Here is a 19,545-nt window from a genome sequence, read left to right as displayed (position 1 = left end):
TATGCGATTTTATCTGCTCATGTAAGATTTATGGGAGGTCGTTGGAGGATAACGTCACAGTACCTCAAAAGAAACAAAATGACCTTAAAAAGTGGAAGGTCGAGTGTGGTAAAGCAATGCATGTTTTATCAATCTCGGTGGAGGATGATTTGTTGCAATGTATCAAGGATGTCAAACCCCCAAAGAAGCATGAGACAATCTTGACAGGTTATGTGCAAGGAAAAATGATATCAAGCTCCCACAATTCGAGAACGAATTATTGTTGGTCTCGCAACAGGACATGTCGGTGAGCCAGTACTTTACTAAAGTTAAAAAATTATGTAAACAAATTTCAAAATTGGATCCTGAAAATAAAATTATTGAAACAAGAATAGGAAGAATAATAAGTTGCGTCATAGATTTAACATTCTTGTCACAACAACCCATGGATGGGCTAAATAGTCAAATTTAAATAAATTGAAAAATATCTTGGCTAATCAAGAGACCCTAAATAAATACGTCTAAAGTCTCAGTCAATGATAAAGATAAAGCTCTTTTTAGCCATAAGAATAACAAGGATCCAGACACCGCAAGATCGAAAAAGGCAGAAGGTTCAAATAACAAGGTTGGTAGAAGAAATAAGGAGGGAGTTGGCAAGAAAAGGGAGCCCACTAAAATCATAATGAAGAAGATGAGAAGGAACAATGGCACAAGAATAATCAATGTTACGTTTGTAGTAAAAGAGGCCAGTATGCTTGAGATTCCTAGTACAAGAAAGTAGAAGGAAACGTTGTAATTAACATCCACTCACTCCAAAGATGGAAGAGAAGAAGAATGAGATTTCCTAGCTTCATATGCTATTACATAACTTGCTATTGAGCAGCAAAATGATAAGGAACCAATAAGGCAGTCAGTTGCTTCAGGTCCTCAAGTCTACGTAGATGCTTGAAGATATGATTGGTGATGAGAAACTAATCAAAGGACCTTCCAAAAAAGAAGAAGACAAATGATTTTTCTAGAGCTAATAACTTAGTGTGAAACGTTACCACCCAAGAAAGAGGTGGATGTAAACAACAAACGATGACTATGACGCTCTTAGTGAGGAGGAAACTGACACGTGAACAACTAGTATTGTCCAAGATGCTTCCACCAAAGAGGAAAGTGGAGTGTAGACCAAATCGATATGTGGGAGGTTGCCACACAATAGAGAGGTACAAATTAGACCATCAATAGCAAGCAAGAGGTTGCCACCAAAAAGGAAGCTGAAGCCTAAGCCAACATGTTCGTTAAAAGTTTTGTCACCTAATGAAAGGGTAAAGCTTAGCCCAGCAGAGATATTCAAGGTGCAACACCCATAGGGAAAAGTGGAGTACAAGAGGTCGAGTATCAAAGAGATGGTATAGCTGGAAGTTCTAGTTAAGATCTCGAGTGAATTGACTGAGCTAGGGAAGCCTTGCCAATATTGGCTAGAAGGCTAACAAGAACCAATGTAGAGATACTATAAACACACGTCAATGCGATGTAGATCGAGGGAGGCTAACAAGAATCTAATCATTCCATGAGCAATAAAGATAATCATGAGTATGTCGTGTTTTGTAAGGAAGTGCAAGATAATAGGAGCCATTACATGACTATTTAGCTAAGAGGGTTAACAAGACAAAGAAAACCAAATCATGAGTATATATATTAACGAGGAAGTGATTGAAGAAGCTACAACAAATGAGTTTATGATAAATGAAAAAGCATATTCAAGCATTAAGTGAAAAAGGGTCATGTAAGAAAATTTCAAAAATGCAGCTTGAAATGATTATTAAGTGTGAATTATAAAGTTAGTGCTGAGAAAGAGTATTGAGTTAGCACCACCGATTTTGACTCAAGAATTCTCTAAATCTAGACTTTTCTTTAATTGATATTTTTTTGTAACCGACATAAATATATGGTTGTGGTTTTGACCTAGTATATTGTAAATAGGATGCAATGTCAATTGTGAAAGTGTGCGGTAAATAATAAAACATAAATAAGTATGTGATTTGCATAGAGTGAGAGAAATAAAAGGTAAATGTATGAGTCATAAAAAGTATTGAAAAATTTCAGTATCAAATAAAATTAATTTTATTCAATTATGTCATTCACTTTATTTTAAATTTTTAACAGTATTTTTATCTTTATAATATTATTAACGAAATAAAAATGTTTTTTTTTTCATTTAATAAATTATTATTTATAGTTTTTTATGTTGTTATTTAGGTTTTTCTATTAATTTATGTATTATATTTTTTATTTTTATAAATGATTTGTTAATGAATTTGTAATATAAAACATGTTACATAATAACATTAATATTCATTATAAATTTTATCAAATACTGATAATTAATCATATAATAACAAACAACTAATATCAATAACGATAAACATAAATAACTAACTTGCAACAAGAAATGGCTAATACCAACAATAGTTACCAACTAATAGCTGAACTAAACAAATTCTTAATACGGTAAATATCTTAATACGGTTTTAATATTAATTATGACAACAAAAAATACTTTTCATCTCCTAAGCATAGCCCGTAATCATGGACCATATCAAAGCATCCGCGTGAGCATGGCTTTGAATGAGGCCACGTAAGATAGAATTCCATTCATTGGTGGAAGATCTATCAAAACAAACAAAAAAGTCATTGGTGAAGATGGTCAGCATTCTAGGTACCTTTACTAACAAATACTCTATTTTAGGTACCTTTACTAACAAATACTCTCTTTTCTTAGCTAGAGAAAATTTATAAGGCCGATTTGAAAATTAATAATGTGATATAAAATGTTCCAAACAAATTTTTTTATATATATAAATTAAAGCAGTTTTGTATGTTTTTAAAAATTGTTTATAATTATTTTAATAACATATTAAATAACTTAACAGATTTAAATATTGACATTTTACATATCGTTTGTCACTATATTAGTAATAAAATGTTCTAAAGATTTGAAATATTTGATGTGACAATTAAATAACAAGTCAAATAATAGTTAATCAATTTAAATTTTCTGGTAGATAATGACAAAATTAATCTTGTACATAAATATTAGGCAAAAAGCATCATGAGGCCTCTGATCTTTCATTATGTGATGCATTAAGCATTCGGTCTTTCATTTAGACACATTGAGCTTCTGATCTTTCATTGTTTGGTGCATTAAGTCATCGATTTTTCATTTAGACTCATTGAACCTCTGACCTTTCATTATTGTTTGGTGCATTAAGGTCTCGATCTTTTATATATGGGTTATCAGACCCTTCCGTAACTGAAATCATGTATGAGTGTATTAAGCATTTCTGTAACTGAGATCGTGGCAATTGTGCAACATGGGCGTTAGTCATATTTTTTACTTCCTCAACCACTATTTGAGTGACACGTGTATAAGATAAACCTATTTTAGAGAAACCCTAATAAATAAAATACAGGATCTACATTAAAGCATAAGTTCTTATTGTCCCTTTTCAATTCCACGACTAGGACGAAAAAGACCTTAGAATTGTATTATGCTCAACCTTCGAGATTAATGACAGGCTTTTTTGGAGATGGATTACAAGATCAAATGTAAGTGAGATACACTGCTACGATTTCAGTTACGGAATCGCCTAATAACCCATATATGAAAAATCAAGGATTCAATGTGTCTAAATAAAAGATCGAGTGCTTAATGATCAAACAATGAAAAATCAGGAGCTACAAAATCGATAGCTTAATGCACTAAACAATGAAAGATGGGTATCTCAAGATATTTTTGCCTAAATATTAAAGACATTGCAACATTTAGTAGACCTTATCCGAGAAATAATTTTTTTAGAACTACTTTTCAAATGTTATTTTCAAAAGATTCTTTTAATAAAATAATACATAAATTATCTTAAAACTAGAAAGCTTAAAAATTCGTTTCAAAAAAAAAAAACAAAAAATCTTAAAAAAATTAAAATTCTTAAAATATAAATTAATATTCAGGTATAGATATTACTCTCTTTTTTCGTTTTCAATTTTTTTTTTTTTGGAAATTATTGCAGTTTTTTTTTTCTTTGGAATTATCTATAAGGACTAACTAATTCCTATTATTTTGGCCGGATTACTCGTAGATGTGGTAATCAGGTAGATTAGCATCTATATAACCTCCGAAGGTTTACCTGCTAATGGTAAAGTAACTTTACTTTAATAAAGTGCAAATTTCAGAAGCAGTAATAAAAGTAAAAGCAAAGTTCACGAGAATTTACCCAAATTATTGTTGAGTTAAATCTGAAACAAAAATGAAAAAGTAAAATTAATTGGGGGAAGATGTCATATATACCTGGTGCGGCGGTGGTAGCGGAAGCTGACGGTGGTTGTTGGGCGTCGACGGTGTTGTTCTCCGTTGGGATGGAAACTCCGGGCCAAGGGCGGCACATGCAGTGGTTACCGGTCTCTATATTAGCATAGATAGAGACGAGGTGTTTTCCGCAACCGCTCCATGAATACTTGCCGCATTTATTGCAAACCACTCTGAAACACATGATTGACTTTATTTGTGGTATATATTGGATTGGAGTAGCATCTGAGAAACTACTTGTTACTTATATAGAACTTGTTTGGGTAAATTACACCTGTGGCCACTGAAATTTACTCATATTTTCCAATATGTCCTTAAATTTCAAAATTTAACATAAAGACCCTGTTTGGTAAAGAGCGTTTTGGGATAAAAAGAGCGGTTTTGACCAACTTTGAGAGAGAGTTTTGGGATGAAAACGCTAATTTAGAAAAAGCTCTTAAAATGAGATTTTTCAATTAGCGTTTTGCAATATTAAAATTAATGCCCTTATTCGTCTTTTTACACAAACCGCTATTATCAATCATCTAATTTTTACCAAACAGATCTACACAAACAGCTAGTCAAATCAGCTAATGTAATCAGCTAACAGCTAATAGCTAATTCCCAAACAGGGCCAAAATCACTCAATTTTATAATTTTTAACATTATACAGCTATTAAATTTTAATTAAATCTTCAAAATAACCGTTAACAACCTAAAAATGGAAATGCGACATTTATCATGAAATATTTTTTAATTTTCCAAAATCACAATTGAAACTTTCTCCCTTTAAAAATTTATTTTCCTTTTTACTAACTAAACAACACCTAAATAACTTCAAAATACCTAAATAATCTCAAAACGAAAATTTTAAGAAATCAGAATAGTTTAAAATATTATTAATTCTTAAATTATTATTTTTAGGTCGTTAATAGTTATTTTGAAGTGTTAATTGAAATTTGATGATTATAATATTAGAAAAAATAAGTAAAGTTGAGTGGTGATGGATGTAATTTACAAGAACTTGTTTAACCTTGATTTTATCTTATATAAGACAGCTGAAATAGCCTAGATACTAGCAAAACAAGTTTTTAATTGGCTTTGAAATTATCATTTTCTTTAATCGTAATTTTCTTGTTATTGTTATTGCAAACCTCTCTATCAGTTGACTATACTATATTAATATTCACGGCGGCTTTGTATTATTGGTATGGTTTAATAGCATGTCTAGTGTTTACAAACTTAAAAAGAGATTTATCAGGGTGTTTGGTAGCTACTTTTTATGTTTTTGTTTGTCTATTCACTTCAAAAAGAAGAGTTTTAGGTATTTAGTTAGTGATCTCATGTTTAATTTTTACATCTGAAAAACAACATTTTACAAAAGCATGGAATCTCTGTTTTTTCAAAAAAATCAGCTTTTTCTAATAGTAACAGCAAACCGTAGATAAAACAAACGGACCCTTATTCTGAAACAGATGGAGCATATTCTAAAACTTTTGTTACTTCATAGTTTGAAGGGTAAAAAAAATGAAATTAACCAAAAAGGACTAGAAATTTTTTTTGTCAAATACAAATTTTTATTCTAAACACTACTTTATGAGGCGCCAGACACGCCTCATCTAGCGCGTGTCTTACACGCGCCAAATGTTTGTATACCTCATCTTCCCACATGTTTGTGTTTTTTTTTATTTTAAATGTCTGATATAAAGTGTGTTGCTAATTTTATTAACAAACCAAAATAAGTTACGAGGTTCCCAGTGATTGGTTACTCCCAGTGGCGGATCCAGGAATTCGTTCCTGGGGGGGCTAATTTAGGCTTATGGTTGACGGTAAATCCAGCCCGTAAAGGCTGGCAAATTTTTTTCAGCTCCTAGTACCTTAAAAGTTTGTTTTTTTTGGTACCATTTTAGCCTCAAAACATATATTTTAAACCAATTCAATTACTCTAAAATATTGAAACAATACTAGCTAAATTAAATCTCCAAACCAAAATTTCGTACATTAAAACCCCTAAAAAACTCTTAAATTAAAATTCTCTGTATTTAAACACATCAAACAAAACTTCTAAATTAATTTAAACTACAATAAATCTTAAGATAAGAAAAGAGAATGAGAAGAAGAAAATAAAAGGGGAAGGAGAACAAAATAATAGAAAAAAAAGGATTAGAAAAGTAATTGTGATAAAAAGAAAAAGAGAAGAGAAGGAAAGTTGCGGCTGAGCTGTATAACATATTTTACTTTTTTTTTTTTGAAATTAGGCCCTTACCAAAACGACGTCGTTTTGGTTAAGGGCCTAATTAAAAAAAAAAGTGCCCAGCCCATGGGCTGGGCACCTAGGCCATCTCCTTCTCGACCGAGAAGGAGATTAGGTTTCCTTCTCTGTCGAGAAGGAATACACAGCAGCAGCCATGGCTGCTGCTGTCTGCAACTTTTTTAAGGGGGACTAATTTTTTTAGGTCTATATGTTTCTAGGGGCAGCCCCCACTGGTTACTCCTATGTGATAGAAAGTGACACGAAATTTGTTCTCATTAGAGATGCTCTAATCTAATATGTTCATATTTCAAGTTTTTAACAATATTTTCTTATTCCGTCACGTGAATTTTAGAGAATTAATAGGTAACTTTAAATAATTATAAAAAGTAAAATATTTTAAAATATGAATCGACAGTTGACTTTTCTCATAAGCATAGATAGCTAGAGATGTATCCAGCCTAATCGGGTACGAATATTTAATAATAAAATTCATTAGGCTAATAAAAATTAATTATATTCAAAAAATTAATTTTTTTAAGTTATTGGATTAAAAGATTATAATTGTTTCTAATTGCGGTGGTGAATTACTAAATAAAAAAGAAAAGTAGTATTAATTACTGAATAATTAAAGAAATATTTTTGATTGATAAAAGTAATCAATGTAATTTGGAAACCCGGGCTTGGCGGCTGCAGGTGGTGTGATCTGAGACGACCTTGGTGCATGGCAGGGAGGTTTTGCGGTGAGTCTAAGGGTTTGTACTGCAGTTTTGGTTGAAATTTGGGGTTTGTTCTTCGGCCTAAAGATTGCTAGCGATAGAGGATTCCGAAGAGTCGGTGTCGAGGTAGATTCAAGGGTTATGATACATTTAGTGACATAGTCAATGGACAAGCTTTTTGGCTTATTTAGAAATGCAAAGAGCTCATGTCTAGAGATTGGAAGATACATATTGAGCATGTGTACCGTGAGAGTAACCAGACAGCTGATTGGATGGCAAACTACGCAGGCCGAGTTCCTTTGAGTCTTCACGAATATATGAAGCCTCTTGCAGGCATCCAATATATACTTTTTCTTTTCATTTATGTGGCTCGGTTAACTCCAGGATGATTCGTATTTATGCTTGTTGTTTTAGTGCTTCGTCTTTCTTTGATTCCCGGGTTTTAACTCGTCCCTCTTATAAAAAAATGTAATTTGATACCATAATTAGCACATCAAACCTTAAATTTAGCTATCTTTCTCAGCCCTTTTACGCTTCTTCATTCTCTCGTAAAGAGCGTCGAAATTCATTTTAAATCAAATTTAGCCCCTCTTAGTTCCAAAAAATTATAGCGGACATTCCAACAAAAAAAATGGTGGATCTTGAACATAAAATATTACATGTTGTACTCATTATCAATTAAAAAAACATTTAATATAGGCTAAATTTATAATTAAGTTCTGAACTTTTATAGTGGTAAGAATTGAGCTCATCCTCATTTATTTTTCTTGAGTTTTAGTTTTGACACACATTGAACTCATCACTAACGGTTCTGTTAAGTAAACTGTTGATGAAGAACTAAATGCTTGTGAACGTTAAAGATTATGGGCTTGATATCACATCAAATAAGAAGTTAAAAGAAGTCGGACACGTGGACCGATGAGAAGTCTTATGTATAAAGCATAACTATCATGGACACGTGTCTCAATTATATAACCGGATTCCAAACTTACATTTCTAATCCCTAGAAAGTGTTGTAACTTACAGAAATGGAAGACAAGTACAATTTTTTTTATAGATATTTGGCTAATCAAACATTGCCACTTGAAGGTCTACATAAGGGTAAGTACCTGATATCACGTAGATTTCTTAACATCGAATAATGTCATTGTGAGGCGCCGTTGTGTTCGGCCGGGGGCACTCCGATGCTTAAATTAGTAATGTACTTGAAAGAATAATCTGTAATCACAAGTAGGGTTTTGATAGTGTGTGTACCTTTTGACGCCTTATTACAGGGATATTTATACACGTTTGAGTGATAACCGTAATAGCTCCACTTTAATGCCTTTTTAATGAAGTGTAATGCTCTTTTAATGCGACTTAACTCAGCTCTTTACCTCTGAGCTCTTATTGCTTTTAAGGTATCATTAATGTTCATTAATGATGGTGATCCCACCGTATAACAGCTTATTGTCCTATCTTGGCGGATCATGCAAGGACGTATCCTTTTATGTGACGGACCCTCTATCATTCTATGTGGCGGATCTAGGATGGTCAAGGGCGTGTCACTGTATGTGTGTCCTTCATCCAACTATACGTCGTATATATTAAACATTATAGGACCCTTTCAAGAATGATCTCGAAACGGTCTTTCTCCGGTGGACCTATTCGTCCATCCTGGGCCTCGAGCTGGTTAACTGTCTCAGCTCCGGTGGCTGGGATATCTTTGGGTATTTTATGTCCCTGGATGTTGCTACTTTCAGACACTTCCTTTCCTGTCTTTCTAGGAGGCATCATGCGTGTATAAACTTTCGAAAAAATTCTTTAAAATTTGGTTAAAATTTGGCATCAAAATTATGAACAGGTTGAAACTAAATGCAAAAACACTTTAAATGTGTAAATGAGATTTTGAAATTGAATTTCAGGTAAAAATTTCAAATAACATTCAGAAATTTGAAGCTAAATAAATGTGGTGACTTTAATTGAGAAGGATGAATTAAAATGGTAGGAAAGGAAAATCAACCAAAATATGACTCAAAATTAATTGAAAATCTTTGATGAAATTGTAAGTATGGCAAAGCCGCGAGAAAAAAGTGGGTGCTTAAGAAAGCTAGGATCACGAAAAAATTTAGTGCTGAGGCAATAAAAAAAATTGACGTGGGAGTTTTTAAACTAGGTGAGCTAATGCAGTGTAATCACACAAAAAATTTTGACAAAATTTTTTTAGAAACCGAAAACTTAAGAATCGGTCCCACCGAGCGTGCCAGAAATTGTTGGTGATATTTTTGAGAAACAAAAATATTCCATTTACAACATTGACTCGTGCGGGAAGATGCAAGGATATGCGCTTATATCTAATGGAAAAATGACTAATAATCAAACAACTGTACGGGAAAAGCAAAGATTGTGAAAATGTTTCCCTGAGTTCCTAGTTGCCGCCAGCACAACTTTAACTAGAATTGGACCAATGGTTTTCGGTGATTAAAATGTAAGAATAATAAAGCAAACACAAGAGTTTTTGAAATTTTTCTTTTATATTTTTGGGTTACAATAAACCGAATAGAAATAATTACAGCCAAGACAAATAGCAAAAATAATATCCACAATGTCGAAAGCAATAAATATAATTGAAATGAATTAACCGAAATGGTGAGCGGTTGCGTCGCGTTGAAACGTCGTGTCTGCCTGAGGTCGTTATCCCGAGACCGATGCTTGACTTGAGTGAAATGCGTGTTTAGTGGGCTTAATTGATTGAATGTGAATATAGGGAAATCGGAAATTGACGTAATAAAACTGATATTTCGACTAGGAAATTGAGTTTTTAGATGAATAGGCCGAAAATATTTGGGACAAAAATGTTGATATATATTGTGTGTTTTGTTTTTGTTTAATTTGTTGATTGAATTTTTTTTATTTTTTTTTTGGGGGGTGGTGGTGTGGGGGGAGGGGGGGCTTGAAGTGAAGATGGAGAAGATTATTTATAGGTGAAATTTGTGCCCACTAAGAACACACTTACCCACTACTTATGCCATGCTTCTACTTTGAACAAAATATGATTGTGCTTCCTTCATTATAGGTCTCAACTTGATTTGCTTGCCTTTAATCCGAAATTGTTTTGTGTTTCTGCAGCTGACTTTGCAAAATTTCTGCTATCTGTGTGTTCGTCATGTGATGATGCTGAAGATAGATATCCAGAAAGCTGGGGACGTCTATTTTCTGGATCCGAGCTTACTTCTGATGTTCTTGAACGTTTAGCTCCTCGAATAATTTAATCAAAAGTGGTCAGTGATCATTTCGGGTTTTCCTGCACATTTAAATTAGTTTAATGGCATATTGTCACTTTGTCACCCATTAACCCATGTTTTTCTCTCTTTTGACTATTTCTTTTTTTTATTATTTTTTATTTTATATTTCTTATTCTTTTATATTCTTTTTTTTTATTATTTTTTACAACAAAAATAATAAAAATGACAAACTATAGGTTATAATTATAACCTATGGTTAAAATGTGAATAAATGTAAAAATTATATTTACCCCCAACAGACACGAAACGAACACGATAATTACCAGATCTACCAAAAATCAACCTCCTCTCCAAGATGAAGCACATAAAAACAACATTTTGGTTAAACTTTATGCCATTTGTGTTGAGAAAAATTTATTATGTATGCAGTTCAACAAATTTTATCAATAAAAAATAACAATTGTAAAACTGTATTCTTATATCAATAATTTTCTAATGAGATGATATGCATTTTTATCATTGGTTGAGTTAATTATATCTGATCTACCATCAACTTCTCTCTACATACTAAAATCAAAGGCTTAGTAAGTAAATTTGCTACTTGATAAGAAAGTGAAACATAAGGAGTACCAATGAAAGCTTGAGATCATATGATTCATTTATTTATGAAACATGAGGTTAGCTTCTATATGAGTAGTATTAATGTTTAGAGCATAGACTTGTTTGTGGACAGTCCAGGTTTAGGTGGCTGATCACGGAAAATGCTGGCCGAAGCCTAACCGGCCTAATATATTTGCTTGCACTTAAATATTTCCAAATCTTCTTATCAAAAAAAAAAAAAAAAAAAAAATCCAAACCTTTCTACCAAAAAAAATATTTCCAAACCTGGTCTAATCTTACCCACTTTTTTTTGGATGAAAATGCATATATCTTCATTAGATACGAAAAGAACAAGTACAACAAGAAATAAGAAAGGTAAAAAAACCTTACAAAATCCACAATAGGACGAAAATGACTACAAAGAGCATAAAAAGCCATAAAAGGTACAAAACCAACAAAAAAACAAAAAAACGTATACTTCATTGAAATCCAAATCCGCAGAAAAGCAACTGCAATCAAAACTTCATCATTTAGACCCTTCCGAACATTCGGATCTGAGTCATTTCGTTTGTTGCAACCACGTAGATATATTGATCCACGTATAAAATAAATTGTTTCCGCTCTTACTAAATCCGAAAAAGGTATAAACAATAGAATAATGGAGAACAGATACAATTCAAACGGATAAAGAGATCAAATAAAATATATAAACACTGACCGAAAAGAAATGCAATAAAAAATTTACAATAAACCTAACCCGTTGAGAGGAGGAAGAAGGAACTTCCTTCTTCCTCCTTAATGTAGATCCACAAAAGAAAGGAGAAGAAAGGAAAGAGGAACAACGGTTTTTTTTCTCCAGAGAGCAGTTCTCTCTATTTTGTTACTGATACGAGTTGTAACATTATATGGAACATTTCTTCAAAGGCTAACGTCAGCTTGATTACGTGTGCAACATATTCCAAACTAGGGGCAAAAAAGTAAGTTCCATCTCTCTATACACATGACTTTCCATTTATAAACGTCTTAATACATCTTACTTTCAAGCAAGAAATAAAACCTTACATAAGTACAAGTTATGTCTAGTACAGAATCCACAAAAATAAGAAAATGACTACAAAAAGTAAAATAAACCATTAAATATACAAATAAAACAAACAACAAATGAAACATATTATTAGAATAAGTCAACTTTCTGTTACCATTTTATCTGTTACCATATTCTATCCTAAAATCTTGTGAAACTCACAATTTGATTGTATTTCAATTACCTAGTTAGGGCCTTAATTATAGGGATATTTATTTGTAATTATTGTATAAATATTAGTGAAAGGATTCCAATTCTATTGGGACTCAGTATTCCCATGTCCCATGGGCCTATCCACCTCTATGGGCTCAATGGGGTGCCTGGAACAGTCCGCCTTGCCCGTACCCAACCCAGCCGTACCGCCCAACTCCCCGCCCACCTCAACAGGCCGGTATTTTGGACCCAAGGCCGCAGTAGTAAGCCCATGTCGCTTCAACAGCCCCAAGTGTCTCTTCTTATCCTCCAACGGACATCGATGAGGCTATGCACACCCTCTCCATTCCACAACCCAATGTTCAATGGTACATGGACACCATAGCTACGTCGCATATGACAACAAATGGAGGTACTCTCACGCCTTATTTTTATATGAGAAATAATCGTACTATTACTGTTGGAAATGGCAATACAATTCCCATTTATGGTTGTGGAAATGCATTATTACCCTCACAACACCCACCCTTAAATTTAAACAACGTACTTCATGCTCCTAAACTCATCATAAATCTTGTTTCTGTACGCAAATTTTCTATTGATAATTATGTTTCGGTTGAATTTGATCCGTTTGGTTTTTCTGTAAAGGATTTTCAGACAGGGATGCCTTTAAGGAGATGTGATAGCACAGGTGATCTATATCATGTGACAACAAGTTCCGTGTTTAAAATCTCCTCCCTATCCTATTTTGCAGCTTTCTCTCCCGATATATGGCATAATCGACTTGGTCATCCAGGCGCTCCTATTTTTAATTCCCGTCGTGAGACTAATTTGATTGATTGTAATAAATTTCGGGATAATTTTTTTTGTGAATCTTGTCCTTTGGGGAAACAAGTTAAATTACCATTTTATGCTTCTCAATCCGTAACATCTATGCCCTTTGATATTATCCATAGTGATTTATGGACGTCACCCACACTCAGTTTGGGTGGCCATAAATATTATGTATTATTTCTTGATGCTTGCACAAATTGCTTATGGACTTTTCCCATTACTAACAAATCACAGGTGTTTTCCATTTTCACATGCTTTCATGCTTATATCAAAACCCAATTTCAAAGAGACATAAAATGTTTGCAATATGACAATGGAAGAGAATATAACAATAGCTCATTTCATAGTTTTTGTGCTGCTCATGGAATGACTTCTCGCTTCTCATGCCCTTACAAATCTCCGCAAAATGGAAAACCCGAGCGAAAAATTCGCACTATCAACAACATCATTCGCACTCTCCTAGCCTACGCCTCCCTTCCCACCTCATTTTGGCACCATGCCCTACACATGGCCACCTACCTACTAAACACCCTTCCCAATAACCAAATTAACCTTTAAACACCCACCACCCTTCTCTTTCATCGAGTTCCAAGCTACTCGCATCTTCAGGTTTTTGGTTGTTTATGTTATCCCTTAATTCCATCCACCTCCCGCAATAAACTACAATCCTGCTCGACACCTTGTGTTTTTCTCGACTATCCATCACATCATCGCGGATATAAGTGTTATGAATTATCAAGTCATAAAATTATTGTATCGAGAAATGTTATTTTTTATGAGTCCAAATTTCCCTTCTATAATCTCAATCAACCTAGTTCATCTTCCTATGACTTTCTAAGTGCAGGACTACTACCATTACATGCCACCATACAATCTGCCCCTCCACTCTTGGACCACACTACAACGGATCAGCCTCCTACTGACCCAGCTATGCCTAACGCGGCCTAGCTTGACTCTCATACCGCACCCAGCTTTCCGACCCAACCCACTTTCCCGGTCCAATACCCACCATTCTCGCCCGAGCGTTTCCAGCAAGCCTCCCCATACACTCCAATGTCCTCTCCTCACTCCCCTAATCCAAATCCTACCACTCCCCACTCACCACCCACTACTTCACATCCAGCAGTACCCCTGACACCCATACCACCTTACTCTCCTCAGATACGCACCGGAGCTCAACATGGCATCTTCAAACCAAAGCAGCCTTTGAACCTACACACTCATACCTAACAAAAACCTTCACCATTACCCACTAGCCATAATAATGCATTAAATGACCGTAATTGGAAATTATCCAAGCATGATGAATACGATGTTCTCATTAAAAATAAGATGTGGGTCTTAGTACCCCGTCCGTCTAATGCTAATGTTATTCCAAGTTTCTGGATTTTCAGGCTTAAATACAATTCAGATGGCTCATTTTCTCGTCACAAAGCACGCCTTGTCGGCAATGGCGCCGGACAACAAGCTGGTATCGACTGTGGGGAGACTTTCAGTCCAGTTGTCAAACCTGCCACCATCCGAGCCGTTCTTAGCATCACTCTCTCTAAAAATTGGAGTCTTCACCACCTTGATGTCAAGAATGCCTTCTTACATGGTGACCTACATGAAAAGTGTACATGTCTCAACCGCCAGGTTTCCGTGATCCGGCTCATCCCATTTATGTGTGCTTACTTAAAAAATCCTTATATGGACTTAAGCGAGCATCCCGTGCATGGTACCAATGGTTTGCGACTTTTGTAGCTCAATTGGGTTTCACTCACAGTCGGTGTGATAATTCTTTATTTATTTATCGTGATGGAGCTAACATTGCTTACATCCTTCTTTATGTTGATGATATCATTTTAGCTTCCTCTTCAGATCAACTTCATGACTCCATCATGTCCAAACTTGGGGCCGAGTTTTCTATGAAGGACTTAGGTCCTCTAAGTGATTTTTTTGGGTATTTTTGTCACTCGCACATCCGATGGCCTCTTTCTCTCCCAACGAAAAATATGCAGTTGAAATTATTAAGAAAGCCGATATGTCAACCTGCAAACCGTGTCTCACACCCATTGACACCAAAGTTAAGCTCAGCACCTCCTCTAGCAATCCGTATCATGATCCCACTTCTTATCGTCGCCTTGCCGGAGCCTTACAGTACTTGACTCTCACGAGACCGGACATCGCTTATGTCGTGCAACAAATTTGTCTATTTATGCATGATCCGTGCACCCATCACATGAATGCACTCAAACGGATAATCTGGTACCTTCAGGGAACTCTTTGTCCGGGTCTTCATCTTCATCGCACATCACTCAACAAATTGGTCTCCTACACCGATGCGGATTAGGGCGGATGCCCGGACACCCGTTGGTCAATTTCTGGCTATTGTGTATATCTAGGTGACAATTTGCTTTCATGGTCTACAAAACAACTCTCTCGCTCTAGTGCTGAAGCCAAATACCGAGGCGTCGCCAATGTCGTCTCTGAAACATGTTGGCTCCGCAACCTCCTCCTCGAGCTTCACCACCCTCTCCCCACCGCCACCTTGGTCTATTGTGATAATGTGAGTGCCATTTACCTTCCGGGAAATCCTGTTCAACATCAACGCACAAAGCATATTGAAATGGATATTCACTTTGTTCGGGAGAAAGTGGCACGTGGTGAAGTTCGGGTTCTCCATATACCTTCTTGTCACCAAATTGCAGATATTTTCACCAAAGGTCTACCAATTCAATTGTTCGAAGACTTCCGCTCTAGTCTCAACGTACATCCTCCTCCCGTTTCGACTAAGGGGGTGTATTAGAATAAGTCAACTTTCTGTTACCATATTTTATCTGTTACCATATTCTATCCCTAAAATCTTGTGAAAATCACAATTTGATTGTATTTCAATTACCTAGTTAGGATCTTAATTATAGGGATATTTATTTGTAATTATTGTATAAATATTAGTGAAAGGAATGAACCAAGCAAGGATTCCAATTCTATCACATATATTTCTTGAAACTCCAAATTTGCAGAGAGGCACCTGTAATCAAATCTTCAACATTTAAACCCTTCTGAATCTTCGGATCTGGATCCTTTCTTTTGCAACCACGTAGATGTAGTGATCTATGAATAAGATCTACCATTTCTGCTCTTGCTAAATCAGAAAATATTATAAATGAAAAGATAATAAACAATAGATGCAATTCAAGCGGAATAAGAGATTCATTGAAATATATGCAATCCAACTACAATTTATTGAACAAAGAAGAAGAAAAATAAAACAACAGAATGGTGTAAGGAGAAAAAAGAAAGACAATCTTCCTTCTTCCTCCTCAAATAGAAGACTGCAACTCGAAAAAGAAGAAAATCCAATTAACAAGAAGATGAATTGATACATCTTACTTTTTATAATCGACTCAAAACTTATAACTCTACCCAAACTTCCAAAACTTCTACATAACTCTATATTTTTGTGTTCAATTATATTCATTTTAATCGACTCAAAACTTATAACTCTACCCAAACTTCCAAAACTTCTACATAACTCTATATTTTTGTGTTCAATTATATTCAGTAGCTTGCTAATGTTGTAGGATTACATTCAATAACTTCAAGTTTTAACTGTCTTATAAATTTTTAAAAGTTCATACTCATTTGTCTTTTTAACATGTAGCAAACATTTTGATACGTGACCGAAAATGTTTCTCATTTTCTATTTCCAACAAACTCTATTGAAAAATAAAAAATTACTGGATGTAATTGAATAAGAATAAAAAAAACATTTTGAACTTTTAAAACTTCATTAGTTAAAGTTGGAGTCAAGTACATGAAATAAGGATCTACTAAGCCTTTATAAAATTTAGTTACTTATGTAAGAAACTTTTAGTCCACTTTCTAAAAATAATATAAACAATTAATTTTTAGTAACGTGAGATGTGACTAATACATATCAACTCCAACAGTACTACTCATATTTTCTTCTTATTTATTACCTTATCATTAAAACTATTCATTATTGTTTATTTATTTACCAATAGTGAGAGGAGAGAGACTAATCAATAATAAATTATTAATAAAAATGAAATAAAAAGACACTAAAAGAGAGAATGTAGAGACTCTTTGAGGAGTCATTAAGAGGCCGCTGAAATTGATTTTTTAACTTCATCTCTTCAAATTTTAGAGACTGTTAGAGGGAAAATATTTTATTTTCCGACAATATTTTTTCTTTACCCAATATTTTCCGACAAACAAACGAGACCTAAATCTAAAATCCCTTGATCAGAATAATGCTGTTAGACTTAGTGGGTGTTTGGAAACTCATTTTCCTTCTGTTTGTCTTCTCATTTAAAAAAAAAAGACAATTTTAAATGTTTGGTTAGATAACTCCTGTTTGGCTTTTATAGTTCAAAAGTAGCTTTTTGCAAAAAGAGAGAATCCATGTTTTTTGGAAAATCCGTTTTTTCAAACAGCAAACACAAACAACGGGTCTGTTTGGTTCAGCTGTTAGCTAATAGCTGTTGCGGTTGCTGTTAGCTGTTTGCAGTAAGCTGTTAGCTGTTTGTTATTAGTTGTTTAATTATTAGTGTTTGGTAAAATTATATTGAACGGTTGCTGTTCGGATGTAAAATATCTAAACTAGACATGTTATAAATTAGTCAACGATGAAATTATAAAAGGAAAAATGTGAAAAAAATGCTCATAACGTTTACAACTAGGAATAATTTTAACCATAATGCTGGCAACTAAGAGCAATTTTACCCCTAAAATTGGCAAGCTGGATCGATTTCAGATATTATTAGAAAACATAGATATTTTTATTTCTTATTATACACCAATTGCACATACTAGTAGTTCTAAAAATGAGATTTCATATTTTTTAGTGATATCATAATAAAATTGAAAATTAATATTTATAAATTCGACGAAATATTTGAAATTTTTTTGTCCAACTCGTATAAAAGACAATATATATTTTTTATTTTCTTAAAAAAATTTCACGTCTAATCATATGTTTGTGATCTATTACTAACGATGATAAAATGGTGCAAATGTGAAGTGTAGATGACAATATTCATGACCAAAAAGACAGTTTGATAAATTATTTCTCAAATTGACCCACTTGTCAATGTTAGGGGTACAATTGTTTTTGGATACCAACATTAGGGGTATAATTGCATCATTTTAGACGTTAATGGTAAAATTACTCTTAGCTAAAAATGTTAGGGGTATATTTGCACATTATCCTATTTTAAAATAAAAAATGTGTTACACAAATTAATAAAAATAATCCATATAAAAAATAAATTTTTTATTAAACGCAACAAAACTTTGTTCTTCCGGTAATTATGTTGTAGAAATATAAATAATGTTAAAGAATAAACATATTTTGTGGAAATAAGAAAGATAATTTTGTTAATAACAAATAACTACAAACAATTATTTATGAAAAGCTCTAAATATGAGTTTTTCATGAAACGATCCAAAACGGTGCAGTTTCCAGAGAAAATGCTAAACGCTGCGGTTATATAAACCTAACCAAACGCTATATTTCCCACGGTTTGGAGTGAAACGCTAAACGCTCTTCCGAAAAGCTGAAACAAACACCCTCAACAGGTAAACTAAACGAGCCCTTAATATCAAAGAATAAACTCCTTAGTTATAACATTGAGTTAAACAAAACAATTGAAAATTTAATGGGTCGTTTTGGTAGCTTCTTTTTGCTTTTCATTCTAAATATCGATTTTGATCACATGAACCTTAATGACCATGTAGTATTTAGTTATTTACCGTTAGATTTAGACTTATTAGAATCATAGGATAAAGATTCAAAACATCTGAAAAATAAAAATCACACTTTTATTTTCTCTCTCCAAATACGTGGAGGAACAATTTGGATATTATCCCGTTCATTTTATTTTCTTTTCTTTGCTTTGTATCTTATAAAAGAAAAAGATACATTCATATTTTAAAATTTTGGTTGTGAATTGTGAGGGAACAAGAGAAAAAGAAAACTTGTAGAAATTAAAGGTTAGATGCTTATTCTCTAAACCAGATGATTATGTGGAAGGGAATTGATGAAAGATACTGATGCCTTTATTGATTGAGAAGCCAAAGAACATAATTCATGGAGGACCTAACTGACTCCATACTTAATTGGCTTTATACATTACCAGTAGATTGACTCTTTAAACTTTACAAGTGTCTCACTAGTTTCTTGAATTTGATTATTCCGTATCACTAACTCCCCGAGTCTGTCCATAAAAGGAGATTAACTCATTGAACTTTATAAATGTCTCACCAACTCCCTAAACTTGTTTATTACATAACAACTAAATACAAAAAGTTCACGGAAGTTAGTATTATGGTTTTTGTATTTAATTGTTACCGAATAAGCA

At 33.6% G+C, this 19,545-nt stretch overlaps 1 long non-coding RNA gene across 1 annotated transcript; it reads right to left on the bottom strand.

The window, feature by feature from the left end:
• Nucleotides 1-2,374: 2,374 nt before the first annotated feature.
• On the bottom strand, nt 2,375-4,601 carry LOC136230353 (uncharacterized). The gene is made up of 2 exons (XR_010689351.1): nt 4,316-4,601; nt 2,375-2,637 (listed from the first exon to the last, which is right to left on the bottom strand). It is a non-coding gene; the product is annotated as an uncharacterized lncRNA (long non-coding RNA).
• Between the last annotated feature and the right edge of the window lie 14,944 nt (nt 4,602-19,545).

Source organism: Euphorbia lathyris, chromosome 5 (assembly GCF_963576675.1).
Source record: "Euphorbia lathyris chromosome 5, ddEupLath1.1, whole genome shotgun sequence".
In the NCBI taxonomy this organism is placed as follows: domain Eukaryota; kingdom Viridiplantae; phylum Streptophyta; class Magnoliopsida; order Malpighiales; family Euphorbiaceae; genus Euphorbia; species Euphorbia lathyris.
The sequence above is the reverse complement of the archived record's forward strand: the minus strand, read 5'-3'. Positions and strand labels throughout refer to the sequence as shown.